The sequence below is a fragment of the Mesoplodon mirus genome, assembly GCF_964341445.2.
Source record: "Mesoplodon mirus genome assembly, chromosome: 6".
NCBI classification, from domain to species: Eukaryota; Metazoa; Chordata; class Mammalia; order Artiodactyla; family Ziphiidae; genus Mesoplodon; species Mesoplodon mirus.
In genome coordinates this window covers 9,719,328-9,737,050 of record NC_138982.1, presented here as the reverse complement: position 1 = coordinate 9,737,050, position 17,723 = coordinate 9,719,328, and the positions used below count along the sequence as shown (strand labels likewise).

Below are 17,723 nucleotides of genomic sequence, written 5' to 3'. Positions count from 1 at the left end.
AAGAATCATGTGTTTAAAGTTATAATCTATGTGCAATTTTTGTACATGTTTAAGAATTTTAGATCCCCAACTAGGGATCTAACCCATGCCCTCTGCATTGGACGTGCGGAGTCTTAACCACTGGACCACCAGGGAAGTCCCAAGAATTTTGGATTCTTTAACATTCTCAAGAGCTTTCATCTTAGAACACCTTATTCTATTCACTGAATCCTTCCCCCACAAAGAACACATTTGTGTAAGTTATCAGTACTCTGAAAGCTCATATCACCATAAGGAACATATTCAGCTACTTGGAGATAGATAGAAAAAAATGCTGTTTCCAAAAGTGTGTATTAGTACTTAATTTCAAGCAATTTACACCATGTTTTTCAGAGTTAAGCAAAAAAAAAGTAAATTCATTGACAATGTTCAACTGGACATGAAAATAAAACACCCAGGTATCATTGGCAGAAAGTGATAGGATTGAAGCTGACTCCAGGTTCTGCTTCTAACATGAATTTTTTTGTTCAGAAACAGTATGTACTAGTTGATTTTGTGATATAGAAACTTCTATGACAGAACACTAAAGTCTTCTAAGCTGCCTTAAGACTTGCTCCAATCTCTATGTTCGTCAATATCTTAATTTTACTTTGTCTTGAATGTATATATTCTATGCCTTCCCAGCACTTTTAAGTGCTTTTAAGTGATTGATTCTTTCCTAAGTGTTTTTCTTGGTTGTGATTTATTATGATGATTTAAGTGGTGACCTACAGGAGTTAAACTTCAGATCTGCTTTTAAAAGAGAGACAATTCCATTTCTGTTGTTCATCCGAATATTCTAAGGATTTAATGATTTATGCAATCAAAGCTCCTTTTTCTATCATTTTTTAAAAGGCCTCCCTCAACCTAGAAATTCCATTTGAAAAGAAAATGCTTTTTGATTTTAAATTGCAGCAGAAGCTTCAGCTTATGCCACAGAACAGAAAAGTGACTTTTTTTAAGCCTTTTTTTTTTAAAGTAAAATGTTAGTTGTACCATTCGTTTCCCAATGACTTAAGGGTTGCAGTTCAAAGAAAACCTCATGCCAAACTTATTTATTCCAAATATGTTTTTCTGATCCCACTGTCCAGCATCCCAACTCTTCCACCAGTTTCCAAATGTCAAGCCAAGCAACCACTAGGGTTGATAAAGAAACACTTAAATCTACCCTGCTGGTCAGCACAAAAGACTCAGGGATGCCGGGACCCCTAGCTCCGCCCTAGTAGTAAACCCGAGTTCTGTGGACCAAAAGAGTCTGGGGTCCCTAAATGAACCCATGATCTTTAACGTGAACAAATGATCCTCCTGCTAAAAAATGCCCAGCACCTGTATCCAAAAAACATCATTGCCTGACCCTGGGGGAGTAGTTCCAGGGTTCTGGGAGAGGGGCCCAAATGCAGTGGGCTCCTGGAGAAATCTGTTACCATAGGAATATTGAGAAATCCAGTTAAAAAATTCACATTTTACGGTCAGTCAACTTCAAACAGTCACGCTTTCCCTTTCAAACTTTGAACTAGGTGAACAGAGAGATGATTTGATTTGTGGTTCTGCTGCACAGAAGTTACACATCATTTAAAATAATTTTTTAGAATTTATTTTCAAATGTTTAAAAGCACCAATAAATTATTTTTGTGTTTTATTGACTTTCAGATTTACTTGATTCTTGAAACATTATTACCTTTTAATTACTATGAGCTGGTCTTGAGTTTCAAAGTATCATCTGACAACTGATTTAATTTTCAATGTGTAAAATATGGGCTTTCTTCCCACAAACATAACTGTTTTTTTTTTAAGTGAAATCTGGGCAAGATAATTGTTACACTCAGTTTTTACCATATGAAATCTTTAATAAGAAAAGCTTTTTGCTGTAGCTTTGTGAATTGTTCCAACTTGCAATATATAACTCAATTTATTTGTAGATGCGTATGCTAAAAATTGCATTATATTTTAGGCAATAGGTTAGGTGGACTAAACCCAGACATTTATTGCTTTACAGAAGAGATCTACGCTATTATTTTTGAAAAATATGCATAATAGCTATTCACAAATGTTCACCTCATTAAAAAAGAAATGCCATTTCACTTTAGCTACAAAGACCTTTCCTTGACAAAGGGGCGTTGGCTACAATGGTCTGTTTGAAATATTTTTCTCTCTCTCTCGGATACATTTTTAAAATACCTCTACCTCCAGATGATTCGAAGATATATGATATTTAAAGATGTAGGGTTTCTTTCATGGTTATGCATCAGTAACACAACAAAGGTCGGCTTTGCTATGCTTTGCATGTGGTATGCTCGTATATCTGACTTCTACCTGTTTAGCCTCACTTACTGCACCTTCCCAGATTCCAGTGTGTTTGTCCTTTTCAAAGCATCCTCTGCTGGGTTAGAGCCATGACTCTTTGAATTATTAACACCTGTACAATGCCTCCCAGAAGCGAGAGGATACAAGTACTGAATTATCCTGTGTGTCTCCAAGTCAGTCTTCACACAACCTTGGCATCTGGGAAGCAGGGAAGGTAGGGCAACTGACACTGGACATGGGAGACCTGGGCTCTCTGCCTGGGTCTGCTTGTGCACTTGTGGTATCTCCCTACACCAAAGATTCTTTCTTTTATTTATTATTATTTTTTTTGTGTGGTACGTGGGCCTCTCACTGCTGTGGCCTCTCCCGTTGCTGAGCACAGGCTCCGGACGCTCAGGCTCAGCGGCCATGGCTCACGGGCCCAGCCACTCTGTGGCATGTGGGATCCTCCCAGACCGGGGCACGAACCCGTGTCCCCTGCATTGGCAAGTGGACTCTCAACCACTGTGCCACCAGGGAAGCCCTTTCTTTTACTTTTTACTATTTTTTAACTTACTATGTCATGGGCGATGTTCCAGGCCACGATATAGATATCCTTCATTAAAATGAGGCTTGTGGATATATGCTGAGCAACAATTACCTAGATCATTTGGTCTTGTTTTTTCCTACCATTTCTCATCATCTACACCCACATTTTATATTTTATGGAGAGTTAAGCTATAAAGAGGAACTGCGAAGGAACCCAGTGAAGGAAGGTTTGCATAGACTCCCTCTTTTCTAAAGACGTTTCAGACAGGCTTCCCACATGTCATGTCCTCCCTGGTTTCCTGCACTTCTAGCAGGAGGACGGACTGTGGACCACTTGTGGTGTGGGTTCTTCCATCCCCTCATCTGAGTCCCAATCCCCAAAGACGAGAAAAGGTGCCCTTAGTACTCTTTTGAAGAGAATCAAATAAGTAAAACTCAGCTGAATCCATTGTGGGCTCAGGAGAGTCCAGAGCAGAACTCTCAGGAAAAGAGGAAGTCTGGGGATTGCAGTTTGCTTCCCTTGCCAAGAGAGCATTCAACATCTCAAGAGGTCGGTGAGGCCAGGATACCCAAAAGGAGGCCTGAGGGGGTGAATCGGGTTCATTCATGAATGGGGATAATGACAGCTTCTACTTCATGGCATCAGAATCTGTAACAGAGTTCACCAAATAGCGGTTGACGAATGAATAGAATTGCGGTGAGGATTAAATAAGTTTTCACACACTCGTTTTTACAGCGTTTGTGGCACTTATATGCATGTTAGGTTTGGTTTTGGTTATTTTGTTTTTGTTTTGTTTTATTTGTTTTCTGAGTGCTAGAATTAGGACTCATAATTACATCTTGCAGTTCAAGCTTCTGTTCTGTAATAGAATTATCTTATTCCATGAAGTCAAATTTAAAATGCTAAAAGAAGCTCAGTTGACATAGGCAAATCATGGATCACATTATAGCAATTTTTCAATGAACTTAGGTAGAGTAGCAACCAATCTGAAGCTGGTTAGATCAGAAAACAGGTAGTGGGGAACGCATGTCTTGACAGAGCAGTGAGAGGCCATATCTGCCCTTTAGCTGCCTGATTCTTGTCTCTGTTTGCTGTGTGCTGCAACAACTATTTGGATAGTGTTTTCAAGACTTCTGACAGACTTGAGAAAATGCATGGGCATTTTTCCACCTGGTCAGTAAGGGAAAACCTTGACCAGATAAAATAACTTGGATATTCTACCAACCATGATAATTCATTTGCTTAGTAGCCACTTCTTGTTTATTAGCCACAAACCTCTCCATTCCTCAAAGGCAGGTATTCCTTCCCTTCTGCTTGCACAGTGTGTGTCACAGACTCAATAAATGCAGGCTGAAATAAACCATAAAGCTTAAATGAGGCTGCAGCTGCCTTCCAGTCTCTAAGAACAGGTGATACTCAGGCTAGACTCTTGGCAAGCACGACCCCAGATTTCTCATTCTCACTCCTCCATCCTGGAGTCATGGGGGGTGGCATCCCTTCCTCCCATAATAAATTTAAAACGAAGTAAGGCACTCCTTGGACAAACTTTTCTTTTGAGAAATTAGCTAAAAATACAGCATCAGATATAATGTCCAATTTTTTTAGGCTTCCATTTTTGAATTCTTCACTTTTTAATATATATCAACTACTTTATACTTTATAAATACTATACAAATTTATATAAATATCAAATACTTTATATAAATCTCAATCTCTCCCTTGAAGCCAGTAACCATTCATAGGTCACAGAGTCCTTGGAATTGAAAGCTACGACTTCTATTTTCTTCTCTGTTAAAATGTACTTTGAGTTTTCTTAAGTTAAAAATCCCTGCTCTAGTGTGTTCAGTTCATCCAATATATAAAACTATCCAACAAAACAGTGTTGGATCCTTCCAAAATCCACTCACAGAGCCTTTCAAGGGATGACATTCCCCAAACAAAACTTCATAATGCCCTTGTTCTATCTAAACCCCTAGAGAGGATTACATATCAAAAACAATTAAAACTTTTTAGTAGAAATGGGGCCAAAATGCTTGAGATGAATAAGAAATCCTCTAGGTCTTTGCCAAAAGCCAATGAACTTGGACTTTTTCTCCCTCCTGTGTTTTTATTAAAAACATTTTTTTTAAGTTTAACTTATGTTTTTCTTAACTATCTCAGTGTTGTGGTTTAGGCCATGGAAGGTTGACTTCCTTCCAGAAAGGCATTTCCCACCCTGAAGTGAGATACTGTGATTGTGCTCCAGAGGCTTCTGGATCTGAACTTCAACGAGTTAGGTTCCCCCAAGGGTCACTGCACCCTGTTCAGACGCTCTCTCTCCTCCCACCATGGCCCTGGCTCTCTCCTCATCTGTAGGATGCACATGTTCTCCTTCAGGCTTTTTTTCTTTTCCTTTCGAGTTAATGCTCTTGCTGGCTTTATATTTCCATTGTTTCATGTTGTTGATTTTCCCCACTTATGAATCATGAAGATTAACCAAAGTAAAGTCCTGATTTACCACATAGTAAATACTCAAGAAATCTTTGTTGCCTTTTATTTCTTTTAAGCTAAAGGGACAAGTTAAAGTATAGAAGGCACCTTCTTCTCCTTACCCACTCCTAGCCATGTTAGGACTTTTTACTGTGTTGGACCATATGAAACTGTGGCTATTTGACGTTTTCAACTACAGAAATGGCAATTTTGTATGATTCAACTAATACCATGCTGCTAAGCAGCTGGGCATTCTGTTTGCAAAGAGTTCCCACACTCATTACTAGGTGACCAGCCAATGGTCCTGGTTAGCCCAGCACTGAGGGGCTCCCAGGATATGAGATTTCAGTGCTACAACAGGAAAAGACCCCAGCAAACTCAGACTAGTTGGTCACCCTAGTCGGTATACTACAGTCGAATTCTGCTTTCTGTGATTTCTTATTTCCTAAATGTGTAAAGAAAAAAATGTCCAAATGTATCATAAAAATATAATCATCAGTAAGATTTATTGAAGACCCACCATGTGCAGACACCTCAGTTAATTTGTTTAATCCTTCCAATAATTCTATGATGTAGGAACTCTTCTTATCTCCATTTTACCTGTGGGTAAAAGGAGGCACAGAAAAGCAAAGTTGCCTGACTGGGGTCACAGAGCCTTCAGTGGTGGAGCAGGGAGCTGAGCACAAAGAATCTGAATCCAAAGTTAGTGCTCAAAGGAGAAATATTCACTTCTCCCTTCCTTGGGTGTCTATGGTTTCTGCAAAGTCGGCTGATGAAAGTGGTTTCTGAGGAAAAGGAATGCATATAGTTTTCTCCATCCCTCTCCAGCTTTAGTCTTCTTTTTTTCCCTCCCACTTCCATGCCCTGGATATTGACTTTCGTTACAGCCACTTAGCCTTGGTCATGCTACTGCCTAGCCCCAACCTGGTGGCATTCTCGCCACCTTGTCCCAGGTGCACATGCCCGGCTCCTAACATGAGGTGCCACTCTCTGTCCACTAAGCCTGTCCCTCACCTCTGCCTGGACCACCACTCCCTGCAAAACAGTTTCATATGTGGCCCATACCACCCCTTGGCTCTGCTCGCACTACTAAGGGGCAGAGGGGAGGAGGGCTAAGCAACAGGAGATGGGCCTGGGGCTAGATCTTGGAGAGTGTTGAGTCTTAAAAGTCATGCTAAGTAGTTTGGCTTTTATTTGACAGACGGTAAGGAGGCAGCTAAAGTTGATGGGCAATGGCAGGAGCACACTGTGTTTTAGAAAGATAAGTCAGAAGGTGGACTGGGGCAGGGAGAGTCTCTAGGATTGCTTTCATTATATGAGAGCCGGCAAATTCTGATGCAATAGCGCTCAACGTATACTGTGTGGCACCAAGACAACTCGTCAATTAGATGAAAAAAATCATCCTAATCCAGTTACATCAGCCTTGTGATCATGTTCCCTGATTTTCACTCTCCTAAACCGATAGAAAATGCTAACAATGAAAAGACACAAGTTGTCAAGTTTTGTCAAGTGTCAATTAAATACTTTTTGCTGTAGTGGATCCTACTGTGCTCCAATATGGCTAATATGTGTAGTTAAAATGATAGTCTATTAATCTTATGTTAAGGCGTAAAGAGGAATGGCAGAACATATTTCATGCTATCTATGAAAAATGGTGAAAAGCAAAAACAAAAATGAAAATGTTAAATCTGTGAAGGGGAAACAGGTCATCACTGTTCTGGCTATATTTGTGGATTCCAAGTAGATTTGCCTAAAACTGCATGGAAGGAGTTTCAGAACTGGAAATGTAAAACCCTACTTTAAAATAAGCAAATATCTCCCCAAATAACCCTGGTCCCTAATGCGGGGTAGATCTGCTTGAAATGAATGCAACAATTGTCCATGTCCACGTCCGTAGTTCCACAAGGGTGCCCAAGCCCCTCACCACACAGGAAGCTTGATATATATTTCAACACATAAGATAGCATATACTTTGCACTGAGACTTCCTTGCTAAGTTCAAGATCCTTACAATGGCTGCCAACTCCTAATATTTCAAAGACTGTCTACATTAATATCTTTCAAAGCCCCAAACCTTGGCAAGGAACAAAAATTGTTTTTGAATCTGCTTCAAGAATTAATATTAGAGAATAGGAGGTTTTCCTCTCAGCAAATTGAAGCTGAATAAATTGTTCTCTGTCTCCTTCGAAATGGAACTGATTGCTGGAGGTGAGCATGGCTGGGAGGGGGCAGCATGCAATGCTGGGGAGGGGCATGTGTGGGCTCAGAGGGGCCTTTGTTCTCCTAAATTATTGGCAGATCAGTTTCTTTAAACCCAGTGTAGATGCTAAAATACAGGAAGTAAGTATATTAGCTTGGAGTTACATTAAAGACAGCTGGAACTGCTGGACGATTACTGCCTATTTTCTTTGATTATTGCGTGCCCACAGAGCAGCCTGCTCCCAAGCATTTCTGGGCAGTTGCTCACGTCCTCACCACTATGACAGGTGAATTGAAAGAATCCTGTGTAGACCTGCATTCAGGCTATTCCTTGGAACAAGACAACAAGCCCAAGAGACATTTCCTTGTGGCGCTTCTGACGACTGCTTTGTCACTCCCTGCACCATACAAGCAGGGATTCTGTGGTTTGATGGTTTGGTGTCATTCCCCCTGTGGACTTAAAAGACCCAGACTTCAAAGCCACCTGCCAAAAGCTTTTGGTAATGGCTTTGACTTTATTCTTTCTATTTATAAAAATAACATAATTCTTGTAGTATACCAGTAAATATAAAACAGAATAATGAGAGTAAAAGAAAATCTTACTGCCTAAAAGCAGCCACTGTAACTGCTAATACTTTGGCTTATTATTATTATTATTATTATTTTTTGCTGATCTGTTGCAAACTGCTTTTCTTTCAAATCATTACTTCTCTTTGCCTTTTAGAATATCATTATATCCCCAAAGAACCAACACAGTTTCTCCATTCCTGATCAGAACAACTAATACGTATCTACCCACAATTCCAGGATTTACAAATGTATGCTAAGAATTCATTGCATATTACCTGAACTTGGCATTTTTTTCTGCTAGTATTTCTTAGCTATTTTAATTTAGTCAAGAATAAACTGTGTGTGTACAATTTTGTATCTTGCACCATCTACTTGACAGTTACAAACTAAGCATCTCCCATTAATTTTAAGTCTTCTTCTTTGTTTGTCATTACTGGCCAAATAGATGTATCTAGATCCATCTACTTTTCTCCTCTTACAACCTGTGGATTTTTATCATTTCATTCTTTCTGATTTATACATCAGATTAAATCAGATGCCACAACAACTTATTGACACCATCTAAGTGAAAGGGTATGTTTTAAAGGGATAAAATTGTTCTTCATTATAGACTCAGCAATATGCTCTTAAGGTTGTAATGACATTTGAATGCCAATTCCTAAAATAAAAGAAGAAATGTTTCCCCAAGAGACTCACAGAGCAAAGAGAAGATGGTAGGGAGATTTGAAGGATGAGATTCATATGCTACTTCAGCCTTCTAGAGAAAGTATCCATCAGTAATCTGACAGAGCCAGGGTCCTTACTTGTCACTTGCTATGTGATCTTAAATATGTCACTCAACAGTCTGAGCCACAGAGGCTTCATCTGGGAAATGGGAGAAATAATACTCACTTCATGCAGGGACACTATTTAGCATGTAATCGACGCTTGTTGGAGCTCTGTCCTTACTATTCAAGATGAGGTCTTTTTCATAATGGATTTGTGTGAATTTAAACAATATAAAAAAAGAGAAATGACATTTTCAAAAGCCTTAAACATATAAGAACCAGTTCCTTAACTGCATCCTCCTTTAGCTAGCATTTTTTAGAACAGGTAGCCATATTTTGCCTAGGCTGACAATTTCTTTTGACATCTGTATAGCATTCAGTATACTTTGTTCATCTTGGTTGAGTATGGATATAGATCTCAAGAAATCTAATTCCATTAATTGGTCATAATGACGGGCACTCTGGAAACCCAAACGATTAATATAGATAGAATTCTAGGGTCTTGTTTCAAAAAATATATGCAAAAACTGATTTTAGTACAGTCAAGTATTTTCGAAACAACTATGTACGTATGAAGAAACAATGTGACCACCACACATTCTTCCCTGATTATTAAAGCTGATCCACTTTCTCCTCTTTCTGCACATTCTCCAATCCCATGCCACCCTTGCCTTCAGCTTGACTTTGATACCTGAGACTATTAGTTGGATGGGTAATCTATTAACCTTGATCCCTCATCTCAGTTCAGCCTCTATCCTTTTCCTCTCCTGTGAGAGCAGGGACTTGGATCTCCTCAGGGACTTCGGTCATCTTCTTCCCCCCGTGTCTTCAGCCTTTCCATCCCTTCTAGCTATTTCTCCTCAGCACAGTGTTTTTCATCATAGACAACAGATACATTCTTCAATCCACCTCTTTACTTGGTTTCTCGGAGACAGTCAGTCCCCTCCTGATCTTCCTCCTCCTTTCTGGTCTTCCCTTTTCAGTCTTCCATCTGCTCTGCTAAGGCATCCATTCCCTGGACCACCCAGGGAATTCCCTGGTGGTTCAGTGGTTAGGACCTGGCACTTTCACTGCTGTGGGCCCAGGGTTCCATCCCTGGTCAGGGAGCTAAGATCCCACAAGCCACACAGTGAGGCCAAAAATGGAAGAAAAAAAAAAAGGACCCCTCAATATCATGTCCTTTCAGCATATCAAAGAAATGTAACATTATTGTTAGATTTCATTGTTTGACTTGGGTAAAGGAGACATCTATATTCAACTCTTTCTTCTTTTTACATAGCTTATGTGGCAGAAGTCAAAATAAATATATGTACCATAAATATTTTGTTTCTTTCTCATTACCTTCTTACTTTAGATATACACAGTACACACAATCTTGTCATGATTGATTGTCTTTCAACGATTAATAATTGAGAATCCCTATGTGCTAGACATTGAGGGGATTACAGAAAAATATAATGATAACAGTTAGCCTTCATTGAGCCCCTCATGTTTGCCGGAAGGTTTACATAACAACAATGTTGCACAGTAGGTATTAAATTCTCCAGTTCTACATGGAATAATGTTGAGGCTTCAAGTTTTCAAGTTCACACAGCTTGCAACCAAAGAGCTGGGATTCAAGCTGTGTCTTTATAACTCAACACTTTCTTTTTATGACTCGACGTTAAGTATAACAGTTCCTAAGAGGTACAAATTACTAGGAGGGGTGATTACTGGGGTTAGCTTTGAGTTTTGATAAAATTAATTATATGGGTTTTTTAAATTTATTCATTTGTTTTTCTAAAAATTAAGAAAAATATGAAGTTCTGCAAAGTTTGAGTTTTGTGAAAAGTAAAAATAAGTCACTCCTATCCACATTTTTCCTTTTAATTTACATGTCAATTTTTTTCTACCTTATGAAATTGTGCATTTTGGAAGCAAAGATAAGCATTATATGAAAATACATTCAGAAAAGTTAAGTGCTGGCCTTTCGCTGGTCACGCCTAAGAGCTGTAGCGTAGGAATTTTTACATGATTCAGGATGTGTTGAAGCTGTGTCTCCCTGACAGTTCATTAATTATTGACATTTTCTCTTTTTCTCTCCATGGAATTCTGGGGCTGGAAGAGACCCTGTTATGTAGCCCCCATATGAAAATAAGCAATGACCTGAGAACCAAATGAAATCCAGGCAGGCCCAATGAGAATCAGTAGGTGTGGGTAACGAGAGGCAGGCAGTTGGCCTAATGAGAAACTTTACAGAACCTGTTTCTTTCTATTACCTTTTTTCTATTTTTCAGGGTAATCTTTTAGGTTGTGTTTTACTGAATTTTTAAGCATATTTTCACTTATGCTTTCTTATATTCTTATAAGTTTCTAATGTAGTGAATATAATGGCATGAAGTGGCAAGGTTGTGCCACAATGTAGGTAAATATCCAGGGCAGTGTTAAAGTAGCACAGGGAAATTCTTGTTAGATCTGGTTGTTTCTATGCCACCCTGGTGCCCAGTCTTTTCTGACCTTGGAAGCTGGTTATAATTGGAGGGAATACTAGATGCTTCAGGTCTTTCTTCTAGGTCAAGAAAGACAAGAAAGGATGATATATGAAGACTCAGATGAACAATATGATGTAGAGGTGGAGTTTTATGGCTGTTTCCAAAATCAATGGAAAAGAAAGCTGGGACCAATTAAGTACCTGTCATGGGCATACAAGGGAGAACTTGTGGTGCACATACTAGGTTTTGACCATTTCTGTGTAACAAGACTGTAAATTTCTCTATCCAACTATTATTTCCTTGAAAATAAGAATTATGTTTTATTTCTTATTGTATCCCCAGTGACTAGCACATCTTTAACATAAGGCAAACAGTCAACCAATATTTGGAAATAAATGGGAATTGAATTAAGAGGATACAAATGATGATTTTAAATTATTATCAAGTCTAATTTCTGGGCTAGACTTGTCTCCTAAATAGTTCTTACATGTGATCTACTATATCTACAATATCTCAGAAATCATTGGTGGGTTCTAGGTGTGGAAAGATGTATCCCCTGAGAAATTTAGACTTCAGGCTTGACCTTATGAGAGTTTATGGTTTAAATTTATATTGCCTATGATATCCACAAAACCCAAACTTAAAATATAAATTTAAAATGTGGTCCAGGTTGGAAATATGCCTGGAACAACTGGCAAAAACAAAAACAAAGCATCTTTGGCAAGCCACCTTCTAGACAAAGGCCACAAAGTTGTCACCTCTGTTAAAACTCCACCATTAGCTCATAGATCAAAATTAAAAACACACAAGGAAAAAAACCACCATGAGAGACAGCAGGAATAGCAAACAATAGAACTAGACCTCAAGATTTTGATACAATGAATAACTGGATAAAGATTATAAAAATTTATATTTAAAATATTAAAGAAATAAAAGATGGAAGCTGGGCTTCCCTGGTGGCGCAGTGGTTGAGAGTCCACCTGCTGATGCAGGGGACACGGGTTCATGCACCAGTCCAGGAAGATCCCACATGCCGTGGAGCGGTTGGGCCCGTGAGCCATGGCCGCTGAGCCTGCGCGTCCAGAGCCTGTGCTCCGCAACGGGAAAGACCACAACAGTGAGAGGCCCGCGTACCGCAAAAAAAAAAAAAAAAAAAAAAAAACTACAAAGAATTTAAATTTAATGAGTAAAAATATCAGTTTAAGAGTTAAGAAAAGGAACAAGCAGAACAAGTCCAAAGAACAAAATTAAGTAAAAAATAAAGGTAAAAGCAGTAAAAAAGGAAAGAAAAGAAATGGAAAGCAAAACTACAATAGAGAGGATCAACAAAGCCAAAAATTGTTTCTTTGAAAAAAACCAATAAAATGGACAAATTGGATAAGGCAAAAAAAAAAATAAATAAATAACAATGTTAAAAAAGAAAAGGAGGGCATTACCATAGGTGCTGTGGAAGTTAAAAAGATGAGAAGATGTCATGCACAATCGATGCAAATAAATCTAAAAACTTAGGTGAAAAGGACAATTTCCTAGAACCATATAACTTACCAAAACTGTTTGAAGAGGCTCCTGTTTTCCATTCCTCTCCCCCTCCCTTCCCCGTCCCAGACGACTGGATCCTGAGGAGACATCTGCAGTGGCAGCTGCTGAGTTCTCGGTGAAGGTTTTTCATTTCTCCCATCCCCTTCTCTCCCCACCCCATCCATTAATATTATTCTTTTGAAGATTCTTCATTGTCAAGCTGCCAAAATGGTGAGTGTGATGGTAGAAGCGGCTGCTTCTCATTTCAGTGCTTCTTCGGGCAGAGAAGGAAGTAAGGGTGCACCTCAGCACTACCCCAAGACTGCTGGCAACAGCGAGTTCCTGGGGAAAAACCCCAGGGCAAAACACTCAGAAATGGATACCTGCATCAAGCACTAGACGAGATGACAACTCCGCAGCAAACAACTCCGCAAATGAAAAAGAACGACATGATGCAATCTTCAGGAAAGTAAGAGGCATACTAAAGAAGCTTACTCCTGAGAAGTTTGACAAACTATGCCTTGAGTTCCTCAACGTGGGTGTAGAGTCTAAACTCATCCTTAAAGGGGTTATACTGCTGATTGTGGACAGAGCCCTAGAAGAGCCAAAATATAGCTCACTGTGTGCTCAGCTATGTCTGCGATTGGCAGAAGATGCACCAAACTTTGATGGTCCAGCAGCAGAGGGTCAACCAGGACAGAAGCAAAGCACAACATTCAGACGCCCCTGAATTTCCAAATTACAAGATGAATTGAAAACTGAATCAGAAATGTTGATGTCTGTGATAAGCATGAAAATCCCCTCCTCCCCGAGGAGGAGGAACAGAGAGCCATTGCTAAGATCAAGATGTTGGGGAACATCAAATTCATTGGAGTACTTGGAAAGCTTGATCTTATTCATGAATCTATCCTTCATAAGTGCATCAAAACACTTTTGGAAAAAAAGAAGAGGTGCAACTCAAAGATATGGGAGAGGATCTGGGGTGCCTCTGTCAGATAGTGAGGACAGTGGGACCTAGGTTAGACCATGAACGAGCCAAGTCCTTAATGGATCAGTACTTTGCCCGAATGTGCTCCTTGATGTTAAGTAAGGAATTGCTGCTGCAGGATACTGTAGAGTTGAGAGAACACCATTGAGTTCCTCGCAAGGCTTTTCTTGACAATAGACCAAAGACGATCAATCAAATCCGTCAAGATGCATTAAAAGGTCTAAGAGTGTTTATTCCTGCTGCTATGGCTCAAGGGATGAGAAGTGACTTCTTTCTGGAGGGCCCATTCATGCCACCCAGGATGAAAATGGATAGGGATGCACTTGGAGGACTTGCTGATATGTTTGGACAAATGCCAGGTAGTGGAGTTGTTACTGGTCCAGTAGTTATCCAGGATAGATCTTCACCCACCCTGGGGCGTCATCGTTCAAATCAACTCTTCAGTGGCCATGGGGGACACGTCATGCCTCCCACACCATCGCAGTTTGGGGAGATGGGAGGCAAGTTTATGAAAACCAGGGGCTAAGCCAGCTCTACCATAACCAGAGTCAGGGACTCTTATCCCATCTGCAAGGACAGTCGAAGGATATGCCACCTCGGTTTTCTAAGGACAGCTTAATGCAGATGAGATTAGCCTGAGGCCTGCTCAGTCTTTCCTAATGAATAAAAATCAAGTGCCAGAGCTTCAGCCCCAGATAACTATGATTCCTTCTAGTGCAACCACCACGCACTCAAACACCACCTCTGGGACACACACCTCAGCTTGGTCTCAAAACTAATCCACCACTTATTCAGGAAAAGCCTGCCAAGACCAGTAAAAAGCCACCACCATCAAAGGAAGAGCTGCTTAAATTAACCGAAACTGTTGTAACCGAATATTTGAATAGTGGAAATGTAAACGAAGCTGTCGGTGGTGTGAGAGAGATGAGGGCTCCTAAACATTTTCTCCCCGAGATGTTAAGCTAAGTAATCATCCTGTCACTAGACAGAAGTGATGAAGATAACGAAAAAGCAAGTTCTTTGATCAGTTTACTCAAACAGGAAGGGATAGCCACAAGTGACAACTTCATGCAGACTTTCCTGAATGTACAGGACCAGTGCCCCAAACTGGAGGTTGACATCCCCTTGGTGAAATCCTATTTAGCACAGTTTGCAGCTCGTGCTATCATTTTGGAGCTGGTGAGCATTTCAGAACTAGCTCAACCGCTGGAAAGTGGCACCCGTTGTCCTCTCTTCTTACTTTGTCTTCAGCAATTAGCTAAATTACAAGATCGAGAATGGTTAACAGAGCTTTTCCAACGAAGCAAGGTCCATATGCAGAAAATGTTCCCAGAAATTGATCAGAATAAGGACTGCATATTGGAGATCTTGGAAGGAAAGGGACAGTTTCTTACTCCCAGTCCTCCAATTGGAGAAGGAACTGTTAAAGCAAATAAAGTTGGATCCATCTCCTCAAACCATATATAAGTAGATTAAAGATAACATCTCTCCCAAACTTCATGTAAAGGATTTGTGAACATCTTTTTTTCTTTCTTTTTTTTTTCTTGCGGTACGCGGGCCTCTCACTGTTGTGGCCTCTCCCGTTGCGGAGCACAGGCTCCGGACACGCAGGCTCAGCGGCCGTGGCTCACGGGCCCAGCCACTCCACGGCATGTGGGATCTTCCCGGACCGGGGCACGAACCCGTGTCCCCTGCATCGGCAGGTGGACTCTTAACCACTGCACCACCAGGGAAGCCCGTGAACATCTTAATGACTAGCTTCTTACAGTACATTTCTAGTGAAGTAAACCCACCCGGTGATGAAACAGATTCTTCCTCTGCTCTTTCCAAAGAATAGTTAGAGCAGGAAAAACAACTGCTTCTTTCCTCCAAGCCAGTAATGCAGAAATTCCTTCATGATCACGTTGATCTACAAGTCAGTGCCCTCTGTGCTCTTCAGGTACACTGCTACAATAGCAACTTCCCGAAAGGCATGTTACTTCACTTTTTTGTTCACTTCTATGACATGGAGATTATTGAAGAAGAAGCTTTCTTGGCTTGGAAAGAAGATATAACCCAAGAGTTTCCAGGGAAACGCAAGGCTTTGTTCCAGGTGAATCAGTGGCTAACCTGGCTAGAAACTGCTGAAGAAGAAGAATCAGAGGAAGAAGCTGACTAAAAACACCAGCCAAAGCCTTAAATCGTGCAAAACATACTGTTGCTATGATGTAACTGCATTTGACCTAACCACTACGAAAATTCATTCCGCTGTAGCATTTTCACAATATTTAAAGCAGAAGCACGTCAGTTAGGATTTCTTTCTGCACAAGGGTTTTTTTTGTAGTGTAATGTCTTAATCATAGTCTACCATCAAATATTTTAGGAGTATCTTTAATGTTTGGATAGTATATTAGCAGCATGCAATATTATATCATAAGTTCTCAAGCAGAGGCAGTCTATTGCAAGGACCTTCTTTGCTGCCAGTTATCATAGGCTGTTTTAAGTTAGAAAACTGAATAGCAACACTGAATACTGTAGAAATGCACTTTGCTCAGTAATACTTGAGTTGTTGCAATATTTGATTATCCATTTGGTTGTTACAGAAAAATTCTTAACTGTAATTGATGGTTGCTGCCATAATAGTATATTGCCTGTATTTCTACCTCTGGGAATGGGCTTTATGTGCTAGATTTTAATATCCTTGAGCCTGGGCAAGTGCACAAGCCTTTTTAAAAGAAACATGGTTTACTCGCACAAAACTGATCAGTTTTGAGAGATCATAAATGCCCTTGAAGTGGTCTTTGTGGGTGTGAAACAAATGGTGAGAATTTGAATTGGTCCCTCTTATTATAGTATTGAAATTAAGTCTACTTAATTTATCAAGTCATCTTCATGCCCTGATTTTATATACTTGTATCTGTCAGTAAACATTGTGATACTCAAAAAAAAAAAAAAAAAACTGTCTGAAGGGGAAAAAGAATTAAGTAGACCTATAATCATTAAAGAAATTGAATCAGTTGCTAAAAATCCATTCACCAAAAAAAAAAAACAAGGCCCAGATTGTTTCATAGGTGAGTTCTATCTAACTTTCAAGAAACAGATCATTCAATTTTATACTTACCTTTTAAGAAAAAAGATAAAGGAGGAATGCTTCCCAAGTCATTTAATGACACTATTATAATACTCCTGAAATAAAAACCAGTCAATGGCAGTAATAAAAATGAAATGTGTATGCCAATCTCATTTATGGACATAGATACAAAGATTGTGATAACAATATCAGCAATCCAAATTCATCAGTGTAAAACAAAAGTACATTATGACTGAGCTGGGTTTGTCCCAGGAATGTAAGTATGCTCTAATATTAAAATATTGTAAGTATAATTTACCACATAAACAAATGAAAAGAAAATATCTCAGTAGATTTTAAAAAAGCATTGAATATGAAAGATTCAACAAATATTTATTTAAAAAATTCCTGGCAAAGTATAGAAGGGAAGAATTTGCTTTATCTGATAAAATGTATCTGGTAAAAAGCCATAGGAAACATCATACATGGCAGTGAACCTTCAGAAGTGTAATCCCTTTTAAATTGTTTAAGTGTTCTTCTTTTGATGTATGTTTTGGTTGTCTTCCATATCTTTTTATTTTAAGCAATGAACATCTTGATGTAATCTATGTATACTTGTCACATTATTTGCTTAGGAAAAATTCCAAAAAGTAGAATTGTTCAGATCAAGGTTTTACATCTTATAAATTTTATTATATTTTCCTAAATTTCCATGAAGGAAGATTGTGCAAACTTACAGTGACACAGGCAATTCCTTAGAGTTCCCTTTTTATTCACTTTGTTTATTCAATAGATATTTACTGAACATTATGATATGCTAAGCTCTCTGCTGGGAGTTGGTG

At 39.3% G+C, this 17,723-nt stretch overlaps 1 protein-coding gene and 1 pseudogene across 15 annotated transcripts in view; both read left to right on the top strand.

Moving 5' to 3' along the window:
- Nucleotides 1-17,723, top strand: part of SLC9A9 (solute carrier family 9 member A9) — a 685,122-nt gene that overhangs the window by 446,462 nt on the left and 220,937 nt on the right. The window lies entirely within an intron of this gene.
- LOC309806086 (eukaryotic translation initiation factor 4 gamma 2-like) lies at nucleotides 12,209-16,836 on the top strand (annotated as a pseudogene). Its single transcript has 2 exons — nucleotides 12,209-15,340; nucleotides 15,563-16,836. The product of its transcript is annotated as a eukaryotic translation initiation factor 4 gamma 2-like (transcript).